At 42.3% G+C, this 24,131-nt stretch overlaps 1 long non-coding RNA gene across 5 annotated transcripts in view; it reads left to right on the top strand.

The window, feature by feature from the left end:
* Nucleotides 1-20,380, top strand: part of LOC140651048 (uncharacterized) — a 39,394-nt gene extending 19,014 nt beyond the window's left edge. For 2 of the 5 annotated variants that reach the window (XR_012042236.1, XR_012042235.1), the window contains exons 3-4: nucleotides 12,127-12,343; nucleotides 18,089-20,380. This is a non-coding gene — a long non-coding RNA (uncharacterized lncRNA). The remainder of the gene's footprint in view (nucleotides 1-12,126; nucleotides 12,344-18,088) is intronic. The other 3 variants (XR_012042238.1, XR_012042239.1, XR_012042240.1) reach the window with 3 other exon arrangements.
* The last annotated feature ends 3,751 nt before the right edge of the window (nucleotides 20,381-24,131 follow it).

Genomic DNA, 24,131 nt, shown 5'->3' on the forward strand with positions numbered 1-24,131 from the left:
CTCCCACAGCTAAGGCAGATGACCTCAACAGACCACAGTCAAATGAATTCTTCCATCAAGGCCGATTTCTAAATCTCTAAAAAATGATGCAAAGGCCATGAAAGCATGGACCGTTAATCAGCAGTCCAGTCAGTGATGCTATAATAACACTCTTGCAGTTCTGAGCCCTGTTCATGCATTCCTCAGCAAATCCCAAGTGCTCTATTAGCATCCTCTGTCTGGGCTGTACCATCCACATGCTTATGCACAGCATTGCTAACAGCTGGATTTCTGCACTGCACCAGACCAGGTTGTGGCAAAAGTCCTTTTGAACATTGAGCAAGCATGCTCTTGCAAGTTTCCCCAGGATAGACAGGAACACATCAGTAGCTGCAGGCTTTATAATGTCTGTTAAATGATTTTGGCTTGTGGTGCACGGAAAAGATCATCCTGGATGGCTTTGTTTTTGAATGAACAATCCTGGAGAAAACATAAACTCAACTTATTTTGTCCTCAAAGGTACTGCTCTTGTGTTCTTCTAGGAATTCTGTGGGAACATTACACAGTACCATCTACTCCTGAAGAATTTTTCCTAGAGAATTGTGAAATTGTCCTTATGAACATTTGCAAAGACATCTGGAAAAATACTGATGGACCTCAACACTAAAGTGGCTTAGTCGAAGTTTTGTGTCCTTGCTACAAAATGTGAGGGTCACAAGCTTGCAATGAAGTCTCATTCCAGCTGAAGACCTAAGCCCCAGGTTCCTCTGCTCATCTTATTTAGGATTACCCTTATCCTCAAAGGAAGCAGCTGTGTACATGAAAAGGAGCGGAACAGAGATCCAGCTGTGAGTATGAACCTGAATTTAGTAAGCAGCAAAGATTCAACTGAAAGGGACAAGGCAGTAAAGAAGCAGGGAACAAACCAGGACTTGAACATTTTGATGTTAACTCACCACCCTGTGCTTCAATATTGAAGAGGCTACATTTAAAGTCTGGGAACAGAAGTCCAGTATGCCAAGCAAACACTTGATGACTGCTGACAATGGCAGGAAAGAAAGGCAGCCTACTTGGATAGCGTGGAGAAGACAAACCTTCCCAAGAGAGCACCTCACACCGTGGGAGCTCAGCCCCTTCCAGGGACCTTGTGCAATTGCAAACGTGGTCCCCAGCACTGAATTCCAGGGTGTGTCTGCTCCTCACTGTGAAAGCAAAGATATTGGAATAAGGCTTTTCTGAAACAAAACTATTTTTCTGAAAACCCTCCTTGTTTTTTTCTGAAATGTTGACTTAAGTCTGTAAATTTATTTGTATTTATTTCCCAAGTGCTTTGTTTGGTGCTTGGAAAAATGGGGAAAAGTTTGTTGGTTGGTTTTTTTTTTTGATTGAATACGGGAGCCAGCCCTGCAAATGTAGGAGGGTTGAAAGTGTTTACAGCAATGCAACCTGACAGAAAATTTTTTCAGTTCTTTTTTTTATAATGTCTTATGCCCACTAGTAGCAAGCCACATATATCCTAGCTTGGCATGTAGCAGAATACTCCATCTGTCCTGGACTGAATTTGTTGCTGTGTATGCTTTACGCAGGGTGCCTGGCACACTACCTTCTACTGTAAACGGACCTTAGACCAATATTTTAAAGGATAATAGTTTGCCTTATAATGAAGTAACAATACAGAAATGGTCCTTGAGTGCATTTCCCTTTAAGTGAAGCATGAAAGGCACAGTAATTCAGGGAAAGAGTTTGTCTTGACAGACAGTGAATAACTGTTTTACATACCAAGGTTAATAGATATTTTTCTCACCATACATACACTGAAAACATGATAGGAATAGTCTGTAATGCTGCTTCCATTACACTCAGAATACAAACATGAAGGAAACTTAAACAGGAGCATGAAAATGGAAAAGGGGAAAAAAGGGTAGGCAAGCACAGCCATACCAGAACAGAACCAATATTCTCAGTAAGACATTACAAATCAGCTTTTTAGGGCTGCACTGAATACATTCCCAATCCCTTCCCCATCTGGCTTCTGACCACGACAGGATTTGGGATCCCTGAAAACTATTGTCAGGTAAGCTTCTTACTGAAATATGAGACAGGCTGTCCGCATTCTGGTGATTCAGGCACTGTGTTTAAGACTACAGAAGCGCTCATAGACATACAGGCAACTAATGGGGAAGGACTGATATAGTTTCATTCCATTTTGGTGGACTGCTTCCAGAAAATAGGGCTCAGCAGCTGTTTCTTTTATCAGGAGGAATTTCGTAAAGATTCCTTCTCCACATCATTATTCTACAGATCTCTCTACCAAGTACTGTGGTCCCACACACAGTGACATGTGCGAAACTCTCAATAATGGACACAGCTTTTAATCTGTCAGTTCTGTGGACAGGAGTTCAGTGGCAAGTTGTTCTTTTGAGATCTACAGTTATGAGTGGTTCAAACCCATGTAATTTCTGAAAGCAGCATTTATATCTGGATCTATAAATGTGGTGCATCCTAAAAAGCATTGAGGGCTCCTTCACTGTGTCTATAAAGCACTGAGTGTTGGATGCACTGTCATTAGAGTCCCATTGGCCTTAAGAGAGAGTTACATTAGGCATCACTTCCCCAAGGAGATTTAAAATACTTTGTACTGTTTGAGGTCCGCAAGTGAAGGGCACTAACAAGATATTATTTCAATATAGAGGGGCATTGGAAAGTTGAGCACTAAAAAAAGACAGCTAAGTAATTTTCTTGGGCATGAAAGAGTAGTCAAAATGCAATGCCACTTCTTCATGTATGGTAGCTTCACAGGTGTAATCCTCAAATGCTATACAAAATGTTCAAAGTGTTCAAAATGATGGAGAGAGGAACTTTTAAGACCAAAGGTACTGAAAAGATCGCATTCATGAAAGGTCTTGCATCCCCACATAACATTATACAACTAAGTTGCATAGTTAATGTCTGATGAAGACAGAGAGGGAAAATTATGTCTGAAGATGACATAGAAGGATGTGAAATATCAGTGTGTAAGAGCAACAGAAAAACTTTGCTGCTATAGTTAATTTACCATCTGTGAATAACAGAAAGATGTTGCTTAATAGTGAAGCATTTAGTGGAATTATAGTAACATTTTGCAATTTGGTGTTTGTCTCAAGATATCAGAACTGTTTTAGAAAAATGGCTTACAACTTTGCCTATGAGACAGGGACAGAGCCATTGTGGGATAACTTCAACGGCCGACTGAGGTAGTCTGTCGCCTCTGGGTAGGTAGCAGTTTGGAGGTGGCACTCTCAGCTAGTAGAAGCCAACACAGAAGTTCAGAGGTTTTCATGAGCACAGTGCTCTTCAGAGCCAGGGTTTGCTTCAGCATCACCCATTTCCAAACAGAAATGAAACAGAACAGCATCTACCTGACAACTTCTGGGAAGGATTTTGCTGGTCCTGGCATTTGATCCTGGCACAGGGATTTCTCTCCTAGGAGGAAAATACTGTATGCAATGCTGTATAACATTATAGAACATAAGTTCATCTGAGACCAAATCTTCCCGCCCCTTTGTAGGTAAATCCTTCATTCCATGTAATAAGATGATAGTCAGCCTTTGGAAAAGAGCAGATGTAACCCCATCTAAAACTGTGGAGTTGTGAAGGGGGAGATAAAACCAAGTGAATTGAAACAATCCAAGTAATTGTTGACTCCAAAGTGTGAAGCAACCTCAGATCACTGGCACAAATACTGTAACAGAGTAGAAAGGAAAAAACATAACTTCTGAGAGGGCACTTCCAAGGACTGAACAAGATAGAAATACTTGCTGGTATGACAGGAGAAATCGAGAGACCTCAAGGGTTAGACATGCAGTATTCAGAAAATGCAAAGAAGATCTCACTGTAATAGAAAACAGAGATAGGGGAAGTAGGGAACATGAAAAACAACATTATTATATTTTGTACTGTCAGCCCAATAAACTTATGGGGCTAGAGGAACTTGTCAGTTTTACATCACCAGCACAGCAAAATGTTCATCCTGACAGGGGTCTCAGGCTACTGCTGTATATTATGAATGCGATGTAGTAACCATCATAATGATCTGAAGAAAAGAGAAAGTAAGGGTCTGATAGTTGTGGAGAAGCAAGGCTATGCATTGCTGTAAGCTCAAAGCGCATAAAAGGAATTTTTCAAGAGCAGCACAGCCTAGGTGGGAGATACAAGACACACTGGTCAGGGATTCAGAGCTGTCCACATGATGCAGGACAATCTTGTATCAGAACAGGAGAACTAACAACTAAAATTTTCTTCTTAAAAATAATACCAAAGCTCCTGGTTTGACTGGGATGATGACACTACTACACACAGTGAAGGAAAAGAGACATTGAAGGGTCTATAAGTGAATCTCTGGCTCCATGGTACAGTCAAGGGAGCTTTGCTGCTCATTTAAATGGAGAAGATCTCTGATGGTGAATTTTCCTCTCTCGATGACACTTAATTTGAATTAATCATCCAAGTGGGGATAAAAGACTGGACAGGTAGAGTTGAAAAGAACAGAAAAGAGGATAGAAGTGAGATGTTTGGATTTAGCTATGTGCAAGTCATTAGTAACACCAGTGAGGGCTGTCATGGTAGAATGACCACAAATAAAAGTCAGGCTATGAAAAAACAAAGCTAGGATGCTGAGCAGAGCCATGGAGAATGTGATAATATGTAGGGTTACCTCCAGAGCCAGAAACAGCAAGAGGACAAATGTCTGTGGTCCTGTAGAGCAAGACCATGGCAAGTTGAAGAGAACATCTTCTAAGAGTAGGAGGAGACAAAGGGAGGTATTGATAAACGCTGTAACACAAGGAGGAAAAGAAAATGACTGATGTTCTTGGCACTATAAATGCGCATAGCTCTGCTGAATTCCATGGAGCTTTAGTGATTTACACCAAATGAAGTGCTGGCCTAAAAGTCAACAACTTTAGAGTGCACTCATCATAATACAGAGTGAGACGTCTCCAAGTAACAAGTGAATAAGAGGCTGAAAGAAGAAGATGAATGAATGGTGAGGACAGGAGAGAGAATAGAAGAGAAGGATGGAAAGCTGAGAATCAGATGAAGATTCTAAATAAAGGCAGAGAAGGCGAGACTTTTCAAGGACGTGAGAGGAACAGGGTGGAAAACAACACAGAAAGGAAAAGCTGATTGTTAGTTATAATATCAATAAACTTGGCTTCATTGCTCCTTAGCTGCAGAAAGCATGGCATGAAATGATGAAGGGAGATCAAGTTTTTGTACCAAAAGTGATTTACACTATGAATGTGTAGCCAGTAGGCATGGCATGGAGGGAAGGGTAATGGAGGAAATGAACACTGCCTGATACTCTTCCAACAACAGCAATCTGGGGGCAAGTCTGTACTGCCTGACCTGAGGCAATTTCAAAGGTCTGATTTTCAAGGAGGGGATCTAAGCATTTTTTGAAAGTTGGGCACTGTTAAGGTCTTTATGGGCTGATACCCCATCTTACTTTCAAAAAACAACCTGGAACCAGCAACAGTGGGAAGAGCAGCAGAGGCCATTCCTGCATCACAGGACGAGGCAAAGATTTCTGGGACAGCACACAAGAATCGGAGACACTGTATAAAACTTGTGAAAGATGCAGTTCTCTCCACAAAGCAATGTTTTGTTTCAATGAATGTTTGTTAAGGAAGGGCTTGTAAAGTACTAGTCTAATTACTCGCAATGCTCCTTATAGCCCATTAAAGTTAACTCTGCCTGTAAGAGTTTGTAAATCAAGGACCCAAAGAACATGGCACTGATCCCTGGTCTTGGTGATGTGAACAGTAGAAGTAAAAAATTGTCTTTTCTAATGTCTGCACACAGACTGATCTGTATGAAAGCCAGCATCTTTCTTTATGCAAAACAACCAGTGGCTCTGTCACTATCAATCAATGGCTCTATCACCATCAACCTTACAGCGAAGACAATTGCATCTGCAGGGTGGAGTCATGATAGGCATTATGGTATGTTTGGAAAGCATCCAGGACACTTTAAGGTGCGTTTCAGCAGCCAGTGAGAAGCAGCGCCTTGGAGTAGTCAGCTCCCCACATGCGTACCAGCGTGCTGAAGAAATTAACACCCCCTCTGAGTGACAGAAACAGTTTGGACTGTAGCAGCTGTTCTCATTGCAGAGAGAGATGGGAGCTTCAGCCAGCATGCTCATCTGTATCTTTGTTGCTGAAGAGGTGTCAGTAGGTGGGAGAAGAGCCTAGCAGCCTACACTTAGATTTACCACCTGCTACAAAACCTTCCGAGTCACTCTTGTTTCAATCAGTTGTTGAAATATAAGCACCCATTGCTTTTAGGGACTCCACAGAATATCCCCTGTGCACCACTTTGAACACATCCCTATATGTACAGTCATGTTGCCCAGACTTTGTGGTGGTCACTGAGCCAGGGGACTTGGCCCCTCAGTTCCCCCTGTCCCTCAATTCCCCCTGCCTGGAGCATAGTCATAAGGATTAGACAGTGCTTAAGGGTGAATTTAAGTGAAATTACCAGCTAGTCCCCTGCAGGCAGTGAATTTCATGCTTTACATATGGCATTAAAAACAAGCTCACTCAATTTTACACCTAATTAAAAAAAATCTAAATTGGAGAAAGCACTTTGAGTAAAATATATTTTTCTTTACCACACAACCGTCTTTCACCTAATAGCAGCAATAAGTAAGGATGAGACTTTCCAATAGTCTCTTTCCTAGGCTGAAAATATGAAATTGTAGAGAGGCTGGTACATGGAAGACTTCCCCCTCCCCAGTATTTGGGGTTTATGCTTTCAACTATGTTTGGTTCTCTTGTCTTTAACATTTAGTGTGTGTGCTACATGTATAGAGAGTAAACTCATACAGAGCAAAGGGATCCTGTTTCTTTCCACTCATCATATGATGGTGCCAGATTTAACTTTAAGTGTCATTTTAATTAGTACCAATTAAAAATTATTCAGTGTTCATGATACATCACATTTTATTAACACTTGTACTCCCCCATTATTAACTTCACTACAATCGATGGTCTAAATGTGAAAAGAGGGTGGCCATACTCACATAAACAGTATGCTTAGAGACCATGTGCCTGCTGGTACCTCACAAGATCTTTCAGTGTTCTGGGACACAGTTATGTGCAAGCCACCTTACTGGACCTCTCTTGTCTCAGACTCATTGCATCTATATGTTACTACATTTATTAGAACATGCTTTAGGAGTATTTATAGTAATATATGTCAGCTTCCTCTCCCCCAGAAATTTATTTCACTCCTGGATAGATTTTGTGGAATCATTCCAGGCAGCAAGAAATGGAACTGTAGTCTTGATGGTAGGGTTTCCCAGTGCCATTAAAAGAACAAGAGAGATGGCATATTTCTTTCAATGGGCTCTTCCTCATCTCATGCTTTTTTTCAAAATAAAGGCACTCACAAAAGGAGCTGCAGGCCCACTGTAATATGATTGACTGCAGGCTCAGGAATCTGTAGTACAGCCATGTGTTGTTCTTCCACTGGCTGTTCAGTCAGCCCCGAGCAAATCTTAAGGCTAGGACCCATGTCTCCAGTCACAGAGGGTCAAGGCCTGAGCTCTCAGACAAGCCTAGAAGAACTGGGCATCCAAGCTGGCTCTCATCTCTGCTGAATTCAGACATCCAAGAGCTGGGCATGTAGCTCTGAGATTGGCTTCTCTGCAGCTAAGCCATCTACTCTACCTTAGATCGTTATTTCAAGCATGATCAGAAGGTGCCATTGACTTGGAGAAGGACACAGGCGGATTAGATATCTCACATTTAGGTATGTAAATAGAATAGGTGAACACCACCTCATACACACGGTGAATTTCAAGAGGTCCCCCTTTTACTATGGAGATGATGAACCTGTGGGACATGGACATGCTCACTCTCCCCATGCAGTTCTTGTAATTGCCTTGTAATTACATATTTGCCTGATGATCCCAGGACAGTGGCTGACCCTGGTAATTGCCTCCTGACATGTGCCGCTCTCCTTGCAGAGGTATTGTGGGACTGTGTCACTGATTGGTGAGCTTACTGTCCTTCCAGTTGTGTGGTCCCCTTGGCTCCTGTCTCACCTTCCCTTGCTGGGCAGCCTCTCTTGCTGCCTCATAGAATGATAGAATCATAGAATGGTTTGGGTTGGAAGGGACCTTTAAAGGTCATCTAGTCCAACCCTGCTGCAATGAGTAGGGACATCTTCAACTAGATCAGGGCAAAGAAAAAGAAAGACCCCTCTCTCTTAATACTTTGTGCTCTGTTGTGATCCAGACCAACCTGGAGAACATGTATGAAGAGGAAGAAGAAAACAGGAAATATTTTTTCATAAGACTTATCTTTTCCTCTCACATTTTGCTCAGTTCTAACAAAATGAAGAAGACAAAAGGCCTAGCTTACCTCAGGGCAAGACTCTGTACTGCTCTGTGACCTCAGCTAAACTGTTTGGCACTCCTGCCTCCTTGCCTGTGAGCAGAAACCCTGAGGGTTTGTGAGGACAAGAGGGAAAAGTCAGTATAACCACTGCTTGATAAAGCTTTGGGCTCTGTATTGCTACTCTTAACCCTTCATATATGGAAGGTGTAAGGGGAGGCCTTCCTTTCTCAGAGGTCTGTGGTCTTCTGCACATCTCAGGCTAGACAGTGGAGAAGATGCAGCACAGCCCAAGTGTGCAGTTAGAACAGGCAAAGGACAAATGCTTGTCTCCCAGCCATGTTCTAGTAATGGTCTATCGCAGCCAGGGGAGCCGCAGTGTTCAGAGCCAGCTGCAGTACAGACTCAGGTTTGCTCAGGCTAGGAAGGGCCCCACTGTGGGGTGTCCATGCTGTGGAGCTGTTGCATAGGCAACAACAGCACAACAGACAGTGATGGAGTGGCTCAGCAGCTCCAGTGCATCAAGGCCTTCAGTTACCAGGGTGGAGGCTATTTAACCCTCCAAAGGAGCTATACCACCTGCTTATAAAGCTGTCACAGGCTGCATCAAGTGTCTAAACAGGATGGCAACAAGCGGCTTTCATGACTCTCAGGGTCATCAGCGAGACCCCTGACTATGCTCACTGCAGATTCAGTTTGCAGAGCAAGTTTCCATGCAGTAACAGAACCCCCTCCTTTGCCCTTGTGTACCCAGGTGACTCATATGACACTACATGGGAACACACCTTATGTGATTGAGTCTAAACTGCAAGACTCCGAGGTTATGAGACACAGCTTAGATCATATGCAGAAGAATGTGTGAGCTATAAAGAGAAGATGCAGATGGCAAGGGAGCCAAATTATTCCTAGACTCACTAACTAGGGGCAGAACTGAGTTCTGCCCCATCTTAGTACCTGCTAGCACAGAAAAAAAGGGCAACCTCTCCTCTTCCTGCCAACAGGAAGATAAATGTTCCCTATAGAGAGCCCTTTTGTTCTTTCTGGCTCTGTGAAGAGGAGAGACTGGTAGACTCCTAAGAGACATTGCAATGATTGGGATCCCACTGCAAAGCTTAGGTCATCTAGGGAGAGCACATACTGAGAATTTAAGCCGTCCTCCCACTAAATGTCAGACCGAGTATGGGAGAGGATTTGTAGTCTGCTGTAAAGCCTGCATTTATGTCGAAATTTACCTCCTTCCCTGAAGCTAGGCTTCCCACTCACCAGCACACCACCTGGGCTTCTCCTGGAACTCAGCTTGTCCCCCTTGTGCTCTGAGTAGCATGATCTTTTGTGCTCTCGCCCTTCTCTTGCACCATTCTGGGTTACAGCAGCTATAACCAGCCAGTTGATGTAGGCAACCAGATTTTCATAGGTTTAACTACTGGGGACGATCAGCTGTCCTCTACATTCAAGGAGCTCAGAAACTTCAGGGATGCCTTGCTGGATGTCTCTGCACTCACAGAGAGCCTGACATAGCTCTAAGTCCCCAAACCTCATCTGAAAGATCTCCTTGCTAGAGACACTGCAGAGACAGTCCACATGACCTGTACTCCCTGTGAGCAAAGGCAGCACTATCCACATTGGTGTACTCTGCTCACAAAGATACAACTGAAACCTGCATACATGCCATGCATGACACAGTAAATTGCTATTGTTATTAGCCCATGTTGAAGCATGGCTACAAGTGACTGGGGACTTTGGGCAAACTTCTTACCATATCTCCTTCCAGATGTTGCATCACAGTGTATCAGAAACGTGTGTAGAATCAACAAAAGACCTACAAGGACTCCTCTGAAAGCTAGGTTTATATTCACTTATTCACTGACAGGGCTCCAGAGCCTGGGTGAAAGAAGTATTCAGAATGCAGTCTTGCACTGTGATCAATTTTCAATTTTTTACCACAGAGTGCCTTTAAATATTGTTGTATGTTCCCAGAAGGACAGAAAGGTACAGGAAAGGAGGGAGGAGCAAATAGCCATTTGATTAGGAACAGAGGGAATGTCAATCACAGTGACTAAAGTTTAGTTAGAGAGGGAGAAGAGGGCAGGCTAGACTAATGCACTTTGAGCTATAGCATCATCAGAACATTAGCACTATTTTTTTGTCTAGGTAACAGAATTTATTGTCTGCCTTGTTTTATCTTTCACAGGCTTTGTGTATACATCCTCATCAGCTGCACACTGAAGTAATTTCTCCTATCCCAGGCTGAAGTTTCCTGGTGTTGTGGTTTAACCTCATCCAGCAACTAAGCACCACAGAGCCGCTTGCTTACTCCCACCCCTAGTGGGATGGGGGAAAGAGAATTGGAAGGGTAAAAAAGAGAAAACTCATGGGTTGAGATAAAGACAGTTTAATAGGTAAAGCAAAAGCCACACATGCAAGCAAAGGAAAACAAGGAATTAATTTACTACTTCTCATCAGCAGGCAGGTGTTCAGCCATCTCCAGGAAAGCAGGGCTCTGTCATGCGTAATGGTTACTTGGGAAGACAAAATACCATAACTCCAAACATCCCCCTTCCTTCTTCTTCCCCCAGCTTTATATGCTGAGCATGACATTATAGAGAATGGAATATCCCCTTGGTCATTTGGGGTCAGCTGTCCCAGCTGCGTCCCCTCCCAACTTCTTGTGCACCCCCAGCCTACTCACTGGTGGGGTGGTGTCAGAAGCAGAAGAGGCCTTGACTCTGTGTAAGCACTGCTCAGCAATAATGAAAACATCCCTGTATTATCAACACTGTTTTCAGCACAAATCCAAAACATAGCCCCATACTAGCTACTATGAAGAGAACTAACTCCATCCCAGCGAAAACCAGCACACCTGGATAAATAAAATGAGAAATTTAAAACATGGTTTGGAATGACAGAAACTATAATTGGTGACTATGTGGGTCTGGGGCATAGAGAGAATTTACAAGATGTCTACAAAATAAGAACATTCAGAATTGACAAGCTCTGACTATCAGTGCCTCTGGAGGCTGCATTTCACCATTAGGCATATTTAGCAAGTTGTACAGAAATTACCCATTCATCCACTAAAATCAGAAAACGCACCTACAGAGGCACGGATTGCACTGTGGCATTTATCTCTTTGCTTGACAGATCCACGTATCCCATCAATGCACATGCATTTTTTTGCTTTCACATGCTGCATCACTTTGGTGAAGATAGTCACTGAGAAAGGGTTCTGCCAAACAGAGAGTGAGAACATCCTGTTCTGGTAATGGAGAATGTGCACTGAGCTTCCTTCTTTTCTCCAGTTAGACCCTGATATGCGAATACTCATTCACATGCGAATGTCCATGTGTACAGAGGAGCAAACCTAGGATGAGGTGGCAAAGGTTGCCATTGCTTGTTTTACCTACTAGTCTTCAAAGGCTTTGTTATTTACAAACCAAAAAATACTCATTAGCAAAAGTGGACCAAATTCAGGTATTATGTAACTAATATATATGCATCTACTATGGAGTTGACTGAGTCAGAGACATTTGTACTTGTAAGCCTTTCAAAAACCTTTGAAATCTTGATATGATAGAGGAGTTAAGATGACCTCACCACCTCCTGGAACTGATGGGGAGATTCTCCAAGCAAATTCATTTCAGTGGGTTGATTTAGGTTCAGATTAAGGCTCCTGCTGGTGTTTGGTGAATGGATATCATGGCACATGCATGTGTGTGTGCATGCATGCGAATGTCCATGTGTACAGGCTGTTTAACCATTTTCCATCCAGTATGAGTATAAGAAGAAAACAAACCTCTTTGTGGATGCAGAAGGAAAGAAGCTGCAGAGAAACCCCAGGCAATTCCAGAGTACACTTGACAAGGAACATAGAGGAAAAAGCTAAAAGAAGACTTTGGGGTAACCTATTGGCTGACGTGAGCAAAGAAGCTGATACATGATTCTTGTGTTCAGGCAAGCAGGATTTTCTGTTACTTATGAATAAACAGGTAATGGCTGTTTTTATTGTACTCCTTGGGGTGAATTGAAGATGTGTTTTTGCTTAAGTGTAAAGAGATTTAATGAAAAATGCCTTGGATAGAGTCCTACTGTCATAAGTGGTTCTGCAAGGAGTCTGCAAAGATGGACCATGAGCTGAATCCTTATATACACTTGCACCTGCACCCATCATGTGAGTGTTGGCATGGGGCGCCTCAGCCCAGCATTGAGTTAATCCTCCAGTGCCAGCTCTGTTTACCAAAAGTGCCTCCTGAGCACTCTCAGTACATGATCCCACAAGATAATACTGCAGCACTTCTTTTCTCATCAGCAATGGAATCTTCACTCCCTTACGTGGAGTTGTTCTGTCTCTGGCATTCCTGCTTCCAGCCAGTTTAACCAGTCCTGCAGTTAAGCCTTCTTGTGTGCTACACCAGGTCGTTCCTCTGTCACAGATTACCATTGCTGAGCAGTTACAATTTGAATTTCCCCTTCATGACAAAAAACCTCCTTGCTTGATCATGCGAAATCAACCACGTGGCCCCAGACTCTGGCCGTTTGGGACTAAGGGTATGGAAGTGGTGTACATATGCAACCACATGGTATGTACATAGTTCTGTGGGGTGGTAGAATATATCGTCTGCTATGACTTTCAGGTGTATTAGACACAAAACCCCTTCAGCTGTATTCAGTCAACATGTGGAGACAATTATACAGCCAATTGTGCAATAGTTTAAGTGTCCTATGCCTTACCCAACTTCTTAACAGTTCTCTCTGTGAACAGCCTTATCTCTTTTGTAAAATCATCTCCAAAGCAAGATGCTTCTTATAGCTTGATTAAAGGAGGCAGGAGAGGATTCTAAAAAGAGACTCCCTCACTGGCTGCTGTACTTCAGTTATAATTTATATTGTAATTTCTCTTTGACTGAGATGCCTTTACCTCCTGGCCAGTACAGCCCTGCCATATCTCTCTCAGAATAGTACAGTTTCTGGATGGATTTGGTCAAACCAATGCCTCTTTGCCTGAAGTGGTTGGAATTACTGTCAACATGTTGACAAAGTTATTGGTCTGCTTTTCCACTGAGCTGTTTCAAAGCTACTCAGCTGAGCAGATGAATGAGACACATTGGAGGACTCCAAATCATCAGTTAGTAGCTAAAACAAAATATCATTTTTGACATCAGCACTTCTTATGAGCAGCATAATTTGATAGTGGCTGGTGCGAAAGAGGTTGAACAGTTCCCACCCTCAGATGTTTGTTAGAAGTCTTGATTTGCACCAGCCTAGAGTGAGTGATAGTGCAGAGCAAGGTGTTGTTAGAAGTTTATGACTACAGGTCTGCATGTAGCAGAACTGGGGAGGATGTATACTTGTGAGAAGTTTTTGTGACTGAACACGTAGTATATCCAGACAGTGTGGAACAGATACTCCCAAGCATCAGCTCTCTCTTATGGCTCAATAAGTATACACACGTTCAGGGACTCTGAAGGCAGATTGCCTGTTTCAGTGATAAGATATCAAAAGAGAGTCCAGAATGACTGCAATGGGCAGGAGATTTTTCACAAAGATGAAAGAGCCTTGCTGAAATCAAAGAGAGGTTGAGAGTTGGCTGTGAGGATTGGGGAGGGGTGGAGAACTCAGTTGGTGTTTCACCTTTGTTGTACCAGAAGAGACATCAAACTCACAATGTCTGCTACAGGGGCTGCTTCTCCCAACATGCTGTCAAGGAGAGAGAAAAGAAAAGGCAAGTGATGTGGTCCTGAATTAGGTTTGTTGGGAAAGGGTTGGTGCTTGCATCAGTTAAAATTCCTGCAGAAAAGTGCTCATCCCATGAAACAGCTACCTGGCCAAGTCTTCACAATGCATTAGTGCAAATCGCCCCACTTCAAGGCCTAAGTAGGCCTGACAACATGTGTCTACAATGAGCAAAGCTATGGGCATATGTAGAGCCCATACAGACAGGACAGAGAGACAGATCATCCCAGTGTGCAATGTGGAGATGTGAGAGAAGGGATGAGGTCACCCACATGTCTGATTCTGGCTGTTTTATTTATTTCTGCAATATAGCCAAAAGATTGCTGAAGATAGGCCTGCCTTTGAAATCAGACATTACTGAGTTGGGACCAAAGAACCTCACTCATCCGTACTAGGCACTTTATGGAGAGCACCATGGGAACCACCAGGTGCATGAACCCACATGGTGTTTTGCATTGAACTCAGGCATGGTCAAGCAAGACGGAAAGACAAGGACTGGTGAATGCCTGAACCACAACCTTGCCTGGGACAGGATCACAACTATGGTTCCCTGTTTGGGAACTTGAGTGAAAACCTAACATCAGCCTAAACATGACCAGCAGCACCCACATTTCAGTCCTTGTGTCTGCCATACAACAGAAAGATCTTGCGTGAATCCAGGGAAGAGGAAGGCCCCAAAACTTCTGATCTGCAGCAGAAAAACTGAAAAAGAGCCAGGAGATGTCAAGGCTAGATGACACAGAGAATGAGCTGCCACATTTTTAACAGGCAATGTTCAATTTTTGAACTAGCTTCCAAAAGATCTGCTGGTTTCTTTTGAAGCCTCCAGAATCAGATCAGATAGTTTTACTGAGAAAACTAAGTCAAGTGCTAGTCTAAAGGCCCAATATTGACGTATCTGGAAGCCAAACAGGAGGCCAGAACTGAGGTCTAAAGTGACCCCCTGTGGTTTGTGAATCTGTAATATGTCTTCACTGAATACTGGAGGTTAATGTATTGTGTTGACAAGCAGCAGCTGGGAGGCAGTCAGAACCATTTGCTCCTGTATATCTGCTCCTCTGATCAAACCTGCAGAGCTTTCTGGAGTTACGCAGATGACCATATGCAGTCCTGGCCCTTTTTGGGAAGAACTGCACAGCAAGCCTAGCAATAATAGGATATACTCTCGCTATGTGTATACATGTACATATACATATGCACATACATGTACTTGTATACACACACAAATACCCACAGAAGCATGTTTGGACAAAATAAATTCTGGATATGCAGATAACTCATAAACTCTGAAAACTCCTCTGTAAATATATGACAGTCCTTTTTTCTTAAAAACAGCTTTTGCCTATGAGCAGTCATGTTCACTGCTAATTGGAACACAAATCCCACTCTGCTTAGTGCTGCTTCGTAGTTCCTTCTTAAAGATGGCCTGAGCAGCCTAGTGCTGCTCCCTGCAAAATGCAAATTCCAAATCTGCAGTGCTGACTATCTTAATCCTAAGAACCCAAATGTTTGTCGTCCTTTCAGCACATACATAGAAAAACATCAATCATGTGAGTGACTACTGTTACAGGTTTCATTTTGAAGATGTGGGCTGATTAATGCAGTGAAGGCTGCTTACTACCCCTCCTTCTCCTTTCCTCCATTCAGGCCAAGCAACATCAGATTCTGATTTACTAATGAGAAACTGGAAGTCATTGAACAATAGTCCTCACATGACATGTTTATAAGTCCTGCAAGTGTCAGAAGCAGGACTGCATTTTAGCTGTTGAAACACTAGAGGAGTAAAAGAAGTCCAGATAACAGGAAAAGCTTTATGAAGAAAGTTTTAATTTATGTTTTGTACATTTGTGATGATTATAGATGAAAGATGGCAAAAATACTTTGCTTAATGCTTTGTCTTTAAATTAGTTTAAATTTTCTTTAATGGCAAATCATCATTACTTAAAGCCCAGCAAAAAGTTTACAATAAATCTTGCATGCATTAACACTTGTTCTATTAAAATGTACAGATAGCACGGTTAAAATGCCAGCCTGATTAAAAGATTGAAATCCCAGCTCTCCTGGCCTTATTGAGAGCTGAAGGAACTCGTGTATGTGACCATAGGAAAGTGTGAGTGCACTTAGAATTAAAATTGAGAAGACACAAATAATCAGAAGAAAATAATGGTTTCAGAGGAATGTATTTAGAACATGATTGAGAGCAAGTAAATTACTAATGCTTTAAACTGCCTCCATTTCATCTCCAAAACACTTCTGTGAGTTTCTGTGCAGTGGATGGTGGGCTGCATATGCTTGTTGTTGAATTAAGCTTAAAGACATTCTCACAGAAGCAAACTGTAGAAATGACAGCAGCAGCATCACAGTGATTTCATTGATCAGTAATGTAGGGGCCTAGTTCATTTTTTTTGTTGTCAATCAGATTGTCTTCCACGGAGGGGAAGAAATTGAACAGGCAGAGTATCACTTATTAAGAAGGAAACTTGGTTCAAGCATTAAGTATAAGTGCTCACCTTCCAGAAGTAAAATTAAAGCCAAAGACTGCTTAATGAACTATATATATAAAAATTCAGAATTTTACTTTCCTCCTTAAATAAGTAAGTGAAAGGGGGAAAGCAAATAGTAGGTATATATTTAAAACAATATAAAATGACCTCATGTGGTTTATTCTGTTTTGACTTGTTCCTTGCCAGAAAGGTCCACAGAGATCAGAACACTGCTTAGCCAACAGGTGTTCCATTTATAAAGTAATCATAGCCACAGCTAAAGTAATACACCACAGGACAGACAGTAATCCAAATTTGTGCTTATTCCAGGAGAATGCAGTAAAATTTAATATGAATAAACAGATATGGTGTAGAACTGAAGCAGCAACAGTTATAACTAATATACAGAGAACAGGGTAAATATTCTTTATACTTGTCAGGGCATAAATAGGGCTTAAAGTACCTCTGAGAACACAAATCAGATCTTGCTAATTTGTTGAGTCACCAGGTTGGTGACGCAACAAATTTGCCCTGCAACGGAATGATCATCTAGACACAGTTTACCTTCAACTTTGACAGCAAACAACTTTGAATAAAAGAATAAAATTACAAGCATAGGCAAGTAGAAGTCTCAATTGAAAATGAAATGCATGAGTAAAATTAAGCAGGCCAAAGGGTTGCTGCATGCTAGTTCTTCCCTGTATCATCAAAATTAATGAAGAGGAAAACAAATTGTGCTACAGAGATAAAAAGGTAAATTCAGATGCTATCAGGAAGATAGCTGAGCTTTATGCATGGACATTGCTGTTTCCTATAAATACTGATGAGCCCAAGTCTGAAGTGCTTGCTCACAGCACTTACCCTGGGTGGACCTCAGTGGGAGGGCAGAGGAGAATGGTATCCAGCATGGACATGAGCATCAGAATATATCTCGTTATTTAGTTGTCATGTTTTGAATATGGGCACACCAGTTAAATTGATTTTTCAGCCCTTCCTGTGCTTTGCAGTTGATAGTAGGATTATGAAAATCCCAAATCACCAGCAAGCTGTCCTTGTCTGACTGGAAGGCGCTATGTGGATACACTATATCTGGTGATACTCCCTGTTCCTCTGGCCCTGCTGCTGGTACCCTTTGGGCACACACTGGGGACTCAGGGCACATAACCAGCACAGACTGGAGCCCAGTTTTCTCAGATATTTAAAAAATAAGTAACTGCAAAAATATTCTATAGTGCAAAAAAGGTAAGGAGAGTCTCTACCTTCAGATCTGAAGCATTTTGAGCCAGACTGAGCATCATGAGAAGAGCATGAGATTGCAATGTTTATTTTCTAATGAGACCAGATTAATGGTGTGTAATCCCTGTGAGGTGTTAAATTGACAGGATGATCTGCTAGGCCAGATCATTTGCTCAGTGCCTTGAAATGTTTGTCCTTTATGATATTTAGATATCTGACAACTGAATAACTTTTGCATAGCTCTATAGATTGATCTATAAGTTACTCTTCTTGAATCCACAGTCTTCTCAAGACCAGGATGACTTCAAGAAAAGAACATGGAAAGGAAACAAGGCAAGAAATCTGCTTTCCTGTTTTTCCCAGATCACTTAGACAACAAGGGGAGAAAGAATAATTCTAATTATGCTGCCAGCCCTAAAGTCAGAAACACAGCCATGAAGACCCTAGCGCAAGTGGAGGAAACAGTATGGGGTTATGTAATACAGCTGCCCTGTAATACAGCAGTCCTCATCTCCCAGGTCTCAAGCCTATTCCCAATGTTATTCCTAGACAGGATGCAGTGCTATAAAATGATGGCAGATTGAGCCCACAGTAAGTTCCTGTCATTTGTCTCTGGGGATTTGCTGCCTGGGATCAGGCTGGGTCCCCAGCAATCTTACCCATCAAGCAGCTCAACAGCCAGGGAAATCCTTCTGTAATTATCCTGCAGGTCTGTATTATTTTGCTTCCTCTGAAGATTATTCCTGGAGTTTTCTCTCCTCTGCCTTTTGGGATATTGCCATTCAACTGGAGAAACCACTCTGCTTTGTCCTTGTTGAAGGATGAACTGAACAAATAGGCAAACTTATGCTAATTTCCAGCAAATGCCAATGTAAGATACCCAACTCTCTTTAGTCATCAGTCCTGCAGTCCATAGCTAACCTATGCTTTTGAGCTAGCAGCATAATATAATCTGTCTTCAGAGATGACCAGATCTTCACAAGTCAACTTCTGGTGATGGCAAGTGGACACTGACATTACGGTGACTCCTGTGTCAGAAATCATCAGCTGATCACTGTCTTCCTGGAACACAACAGCTGTGGACTAAGTCCTACAAAAAGAGGGTGTGAAACTGAGAAAATACAACTGATTTCTTTAGGGTTATGTGTCATTGTTCTGCTTCATCTTTTGTAGTGCCCTGCACATTGTGTCCCACATTTCCTGGGCACAGCAAAGGTAGACTGCCATCTGCCAAAAACAAAGGCCAAAAAGCAGCCATGTGCACGTCCCATCTCATGTGACACCTCTGCATCCTAGGCTGTAGGAGTGGCCAGCCACTAGCGTCAAGAAGCCACATGCAGAGCCAAGGCTGTTTGCAAAACAGGGTTACTGTCCCTGAGCTAACAGATGAGTGTTGAGGGCTTCCCTGGTGGGAAGTTATTGACTATCCTCAGCTCAGCTGGAATTGAGGGAAACAATTCACTACTCCTTGCTCTGCTGTATTTAAGCAGGAAAGGTATCCTGCCAGAAGAGCACATGACACAGACTCCCAGCCTCTAGGTCCTACTGCAATTCAGGTTAGGTAAGTGGTGGTGAGGTTTCCTAACTCTTACTGGGGACAGGCAAAGCAAGCACTAATCTTTCTATGTGATATGGCAGTATTCTATTACCTTCTGTTATCCCTGGCCATAGCTTCTCTGCCTTAACCCCATCTCAGGGAATTTTCCCAGTACTCAACGTCATGCAGAAGACTGTATGACTTTCCTGAGGTTCATTGGTTTTTTTGTCTTTTACACTATAATATTATTTCAAGCTGTTGTAAAGAACAGCGTATCATCCCAAGCTCTGTCTGAATGAGATTTCTGCTGCAAGTATGAGGCTTTGACAAGGGCTATAAACCCCTTCTAGTCCCTTTTCATCCTGGCCCACAACAACATGCTGTTGAATTCAGTTCATGATATGTATATTTACATTAATGACTGAAAATATTCCTCTGCACAAGTGAGTCTATTAGTTTGTCAGATCATAGAGTCAAACATCTCTAGTCAGATAATGTTAAGAACTCTATTAACTAGAAATCATAGCAGACCCAAATCCTTCCATTCAGACAGTAGAAGGGTGATTTTAGGGATCATTATCTGCACCTGACTCAAAATTTTACAGCTGATCATTATTTCTGTAGTCAGCTAGATTGAACTCTCAAACTTGGGCATACCTGGCCTTGGAAACACAGATTCAGATACAGGCCCACCTGTCATGATCTCAGGCCACATGCTCTGCTGGTGTAGACTGCACTTCCTCCATTGTGAGCTGGATTTCTTTTCCAAGTTCTTGATCGCACAAGCAGCTGAATGCTTCCTTGTCTCAGAGACAAAGGTGCTCAGCACTTTGGAGCACTGAGCCCTGGACTGACAAGCATGAATGAATGAACTCTGCAGCAGATTGTGCTTTATTCTTGCACTGGCAGGAAGGGGAATCCAACAGAAATTCTGCCTGGCAGCTAGTGACAAACACAGATCTCTGTGTGGCTGTTCCCTGGCCTTCCTCCTTTCATTTCAGAGCCTGTAACAATGAATAAAGAGCTGCATAAGGGGATATCCCTATTACCCCCTCCTTAGACCTCACTCATGCTTGGCAATTCTTTTTTCTTGTGTACTGGCTTTGGCTGGGATGGAGTTCATTTTCCTCATAGCAGCTCGTATGGTGCTATGTTTTGGACTTCTGACCAAAAGTATTGATAACACAGGGATGTTTTAGTTATTGCTGAGCAGTGCTTACACAGTGTCAAGGCCTTTTCTGCTTCTCACAGTTCCCCGCCAGGGAGCAGGCGGGGAGTGCACAAGAAGTTGGGAGGGGACATGGCTGGGACAGCTGACCCCAACTGACCAAAGGGATATTCCATACCATATGACATCATGCTCATCCATAAAAAGCTGGGGGAAGAAGAAGGAAGGGGGGGAGCGCTTGGAGTTATGGTGTTTGTCTTCCCGAGTCATTGTTACATGTGATGGAGCCCTGCTTTCCTGGAGATGGCTGAATACCTGCCTGCTGATGGGAAGTAGTGAGTGAATTCCTTGTTTTGCTTTGCTTGTTTTGCTTTGCTTGCATGCGCAGCTTTTGCTTTACCTATTAGACTGTCTTTATCTCAACCCATGAGTTTTCTCACTTTTATTGTCTCCCCCATCCCGCTGGGTGGGAGTGAGTGAGGGGCTGTGTGGGGTTTAGCTGCCTACCAAGGTTAACCCATGACAATCTGCCAACAGTAAGCTCTAGTCATTGTATCCGAGGTGGGGAGCTTTCAAACAAAACAGAAGTTAAAACCTGTAAGACATGGACATATGTTTTTTTTCTGATGTTGTTAATTTTAACTTTTAAGGCAGCCCTGTGATTTCCGAGCAGATACTGTGACTATTGTCTGCAGCCAGTTGTGGAACTACAATGACAGTCGCAAACCACTGGTCCCTGGTTCTTCAAGCAACTTCAGAGGTGTTTTCCTCGGTAAAAACACAGGGCCAGACTCCAAAGCAGCACCTTCTTTTGCTTCTCCTGGTGGAGAGTGGCACACACTGCTCACATCTTCTTCATCCAGTCTTATTAGTTCAATTCCTTTGCCTGTGCAGGGTACCCTGAAATCTAGCATGTGTGGCAAAATAATCTGCCAAGCCTTGAGGCTCAATATGAGTGTTAAAGAAATAATTCCACAAGTAGCCGCATACTCCTAATGGGATTGCCTACTCAGGACTGACTAAGAGGGGGCTTTATAGGCCTGCCTGCCTACCTGTCATTACCTTTGTTCAAAAGTAAAAGATTTAGCTGGAAATGCTTAGATGCCTGCATGACTCAGGCAACGAAGTCCTGTTCCAGAGATGTTAAGGCCCAGATCTTCAAAGGCAGGCATGTGCCAAGCTATCATAGATTTGAGCAGGACTTAGGCACACTGGCTAGGATTTTGGAAGATGAATGCACAGCATTAAAATTCTGGCCTCCATGGAGCCCAGAGGGCTTTGTGAAAGTGGCGTTTTCAAACTAAAAAAGTAACTTTCTACTCCTCTTTTCCACGGTTATCTATTAGTTTTCAGTATTTTAAAAATCTGTATAGAACACCCATTTCTGCAAAAATACAGTTAAATGTATACCTTCACTAGAAATCATGCTTTAATGAGCTCTAACAAATGGAATTAATAATGTTAATTAACATATTTAATGTTTTTAAACAGATTGAAAATTCAAGGCATGATTAAACTATTAATAACAAAAGCCTGCAAAATGAACTGTGCTAAACTTTGGGAATTGGTCTTTGCCAGGCTCAGCATTGTCATCAGAATTGCAGTCTGCCCACCACTGATCTTTCTTTTGGCCCCATATAGAGGTACACTGCAGCACTGCCTGTCATCGTGAGATTGCAGATGAGCTGTTTTCCCATAGACCATTTACTTTATTCATCTTACATGATGGACCTGGTCTGAGTGTGAATAATGGTTTCCCCACCCCCCTACCCTTGTTTGAAAAGCTTATGAGAGCATGTTTGTCAGTTTTGATCACAGTTACATAAAACCTCACTTCTCTTGTTAAAAATATTAACTATGTGGTGCAAAATATTTACATCTTCTAAATCAGCACAGATACTTTTACAGCTTCAATGAACACAGGATATCTATATTGCAGGAAAACATAGTGACATTCTCATGTAGCTACTCAGCTGGCTCGGGAAGCTGTGCAAAACATTCTGCATTCCCTCTCTATCACCTACACACTCCTTACTAAGGATCAGCTTTGATTACACTGATAGAATTTCCCTCGGCACTAGGTAACTCCCATTCCCTATTTATTTCTGTTTCTGGCTTCTGCTGTGTTGTAAATACCTGGTGATGATTACAGAAGGACATTGTGTGGGCTTCCCCTTCCCCTCAATGTATAAAAAACTCTTGTGGATGCCTTTGGTGGAGCTATGCATCTCCTTACATGAAGTCTAGAGTTCGGTTAATGAAATGTTAGTAAATGGGAGGCTGAATCAGAAAAACTATCAAGCATAAACACACCTATGTAAAGCCATCATATACTTTCCTCTACTGTGATCAGACTTTACTTAAAGTTGTTAACCCTTTATGGCTACATTTTCTTCACCAATAGAATAGAAATACCTTAGCCTGTGGATATACCTTACAGGAGGCTTTTGAAGCCTTTTTGAAGGCTTTTGATTGTTATTTGTGTGCTGTGGTAATAGAAAAGAAGATCCTAAGTGCGTGGCAATTCACAACCACTTGTGGTTTATGATAAATGCAACCAATCAGCAAATCAAAGGCTAGGATAAACCACAAACTTGTCTTTATGGTGTGCTTTATAAGCTGAAGGTTTGCCTCAAGAAACAAATAGTGACTTGCCAGAGTTATACAAGAAATCAGTTCTTAGAAGACGTGTTGCCAAAACTGGTCTGTGTATTGGATGTAGTACCACAGAATGCAACAGCAGGCTGCAAAGAGAGTATAGAAGCTTACTGATTGGAGCAGTATTCTACCTGAGCCTAACATCAACCACAAGATAACATCCTGGAATGCTTCTTCACTTCATTGTTACATTTATTCTCTTAACAGCGTTCAGTGAAAAAATGGGGTATTTTGGCTCAGATTTTAAACACTTGATTAACTTCAGTAGTATATTAAAATATTTCTCTGTCAATAACTATATGGCAGTATTTTCACAGAAAATGTCTCAGCATAAGAGAACAACTGTGGCAAATGCATGCACAAATTAGGCATGCAGCAACACTTCTAGCTCATTTAAAATGCAGGTCCAGCACAATATGATTCTCTGTCTCCTGAGATTCTTGGTGCTAAATGAAATGAAAACTGGTAGTTATTTTTATGAACTGATTCCCACTGTTCTTGTATTCCTACTCCCATTACATTGTTTAACACTAGATGTGCGTGCAGCAGTCAGCCAGACATGGCTGAAGATCTGGTCTCATTTTAAAAAGATATGAACACTACAGTATCCACACTGACATTATAGACCTGGGTAAGCCATCTGACATCTGTAGTAACTTGGAAGTTAGCAGTTTTAACGGTCTCCCGCGACTGGTGTTTGCTTTGACAGAATAATGTTTTGACATTTTTTGCTCCAAAATTAGGGGCTAAGCACCTTAATAGACCATGTTCCTATCTTGCTGTACAGGGGAAGAGATGCAAAAGCACCTTCCTGTGGCAGCAATTGCACTGTGCTCCATAAATGGGAGGCAGCAAAGGCATGGAAACAATGGGTTTAAAACCAGGCATAAGCCCAACATGTCACAAAAACATCTGAGCAGATACAGTGCCACAGGCAGCACTGGCATCTGCTCACAGCACTG

The sequence above is a fragment of the Ciconia boyciana genome, chromosome 4 (genome assembly GCF_034638445.1).
Source record: "Ciconia boyciana chromosome 4, ASM3463844v1, whole genome shotgun sequence".
NCBI lineage: Eukaryota > Metazoa > Chordata > Aves > Ciconiiformes > Ciconiidae > Ciconia > Ciconia boyciana.